Source organism: Monodon monoceros, unplaced genomic scaffold (genome assembly GCF_005190385.1).
Source record: "Monodon monoceros isolate NGI ecotype Baffin Bay Population unplaced genomic scaffold, NGI_Narwhal_1 Super_Scaffold_21, whole genome shotgun sequence".
NCBI lineage: Eukaryota > Metazoa > Chordata > Mammalia > Artiodactyla > Monodontidae > Monodon > Monodon monoceros.
Window position 1 is genome coordinate 171155190 of NW_021703778.1, and position 2709 is coordinate 171157898.

The window sequence follows — 2709 nt, forward strand, 5'->3', positions numbered from 1 at the left end:
AGAGACAATTGCACAGTTATAAGCCAAAAGCTCAACACCTCTTTCAATAGGTAGAACATGTAGCACGGATATAGGTCTTAACACTTTCAGCCAAGTTGTCCTGACTGGCATTTTCTAGAACACTCCACCCAACAACAGCAGATGTGACTTCTAAGGTTGGGACTCATCGGTGTGCAGATGTACGGAGTGTCACAGGGCTGGGAGGGAGCGTTGACAGCACACACAAGCCGCGCAGTGTCAATGGCGTCCAAGGGTCGAGCAAGAGAAGGGCCCAGAACTGGTCACTGGATTTGGCCACGTGGAGGCCATTGGTGACCTTGACAGCAGCACTTGCGGGGGGTGGCGGGGGGCGGTGTGGGGTTGGGCTGGGTGAGAGGCAGTCCCCACCTATGCTCATTTTCAAGGAGTTTTCCTGAAGAAGTCAGCAAAGCATGAGAAGTGCTGGCAGGAAGGTGTGGCAGGGGTTTCTCGAAAGAAGGGATGCATTGGAGCAGCTTGGACGTGGCCGGGAAGAACCCAGGAGGGAGAGAGGGAACGTTTGAGGGCGAGGGCAGGATTTCAGAGACGAGGTCCATGAGAGGTGGTGGGGCCCAGCGTCCCCAGGGAGCGGTGGCCTTGGCTGCGGACACAGACAGTTCTCAGGTAAGAGAGGAGGCTGGGTACCTCCAGAGGATCGGCCAGGGCAGCGGCAGGCGTCCCGGAGGGCTTGGGCGCAGGAGAGAGACTGAACTGTCTGCGTTAGAGGCAATCTCCTCTAACTTTATCAATGGGCGGTGGGATGCAGGCTGGACCACGGGCTGGCATTCCCCTCTGGTCACCGCCATTGCTCGCTTTGCGACCCTGGACGAGTCACCCGGGTGACCTTGGGAAGGTGAGCCTGGAGGCGTCCCCGGGACGGATGGGAGGAGGCCTAGGAGCGACAGGAAAAGATTCCGGGGCGCGCGTCCTCCGCGGCGCCACTAGAGGGCGCCAAGCGACCGCTCTGTTCCTTAGGGGCGCTTCCCACCCCCACCCCCCCCGCCCCCCAGCCGCGTCCAGCCCGGCTCAAAGTCGCCAGGAGCCCGGGGTGATTCCAGACTCACCCAGAGGCTCATCAGACAAGGAGCCGAGACAGAAAAGGTGGGGATGCCAGGACGAGCTTCATCAGAAAGTGTCCTGTAGCCCGGTGAGCGATAGGTGGGTGGAGTCCCGCGCTGGCGACGGAATGACGCTGCCTGGTTTCGAGCAGCTGGGAAGGTCAAAATCCAAAATATGCTCTGTGGACCGGCCGCCGCTGCCACCCGGCACCGCGTTCCCGGGGCGTGAGGCGTTGCTTTCACAGCCATTAACCAAGCACCCACGTTGCGCCAGGCCCTGCTGGTGCTGGGAATGAGCCCATAGAATGAATGAATGAATGAGTGAATGAGTGAGTGAATGGGCGACCCCAATGTGGAATTTCGAGGGGGGAGAGGGGAATGCCAGACGCAGAGCCTGAAGGTGCTGGGCCAGCCGGACTTCCGCTGAGGGCTCAGTGTGGCCCAGGGTTGGGAGAGGGAGAGGGAGAGGGAAGACGGGGATGAGAAGGAGCCCTCAGCTTGGATGTGAGGGGCCATCCAGTGCAGTACTTGAAGGAGAAGGGCGGGGAATGGACATGTGGACAGTTCATCACCAACTTCTGATAAAATACATGTGGCCCAGCAGCCACTACCATCCCCCATCAACTTAGAATTCTGTCTCGCCAGCACTCCCTGCCTACTGCCAACTGAAAGCAGCCTCTACCGTGAACAAGAGAAAGCGGAGGTGCCAAACGGAGTTTGCGGTGGGAGAGGCCAGGTTTGGGTGGAGGGTCCCCCCCCAACACACACAGAGTCAGCTCGGGGCAGAGTCCTGCCCCAGGAGGCCAAGGGAGCATCTCACAAAAATATCCCCTTCCCTGTCAGCTGGGGGCAGTCTAGCCAGCCCCCAGGATAAGGAATTTAGAGTGCTGGGCACTCTCTGTAAGCAGTCAGTCAACATAGACCATTCTTCTTACGATGTATTTATTCAACACAGCAAACATCTTTAGAAAACAGAAATGCAGGCACATTTGATCAATGTATGGACCCTTGTAGACCGGTTGTTCAGGTTCCTCTGATTTCCATTCTTTTAGAAACAACAAACACTTTTAATTTTGAGCCTATCACACATATAGGGCTGCACATCCGGAGCCTGCTGCTCTGTTGCCCTGGCTCGGAGCCAGGTTGCGGATGTTTGAGTCCCTTGGATGCCCAAATGGCTGCGTCTCCTGGGTGGTGCTGACTCACGGTGCAGGCTGCAAGCAGCCTCTCTCCATCTGCCAGTTTGCTGCTGGGTTTCTGGGGCTCCAATGGTGTGTGGTCAATTCAGAGTTCACTAACCTGCACCTAACAGATTTTCTTCCATCCCTGTTCCTACCCCAAAGACATGGGGCAGGGGGCAGCCCTTAGCAGAGTGCCTGGTATTGAGTGAGCTCTCAGTGTTAGTTGTTGGTGGAGTTACTGTTATTCATTACAATTATGATCATAGCACAAACTCATTGCAGTGCTTTATATTTTTCCAGGAAGTTTATTTAGATCTGCTCAGGCATGTGATATAAGACTGGACTAGTGTGAAATAAGTCAGACAGAGAAAGACAAATATCATATGATATCACTTATATGTGGAATCTTCAAAAATGATACAAATGAACTTATTTACAAAACAGAAATAGAC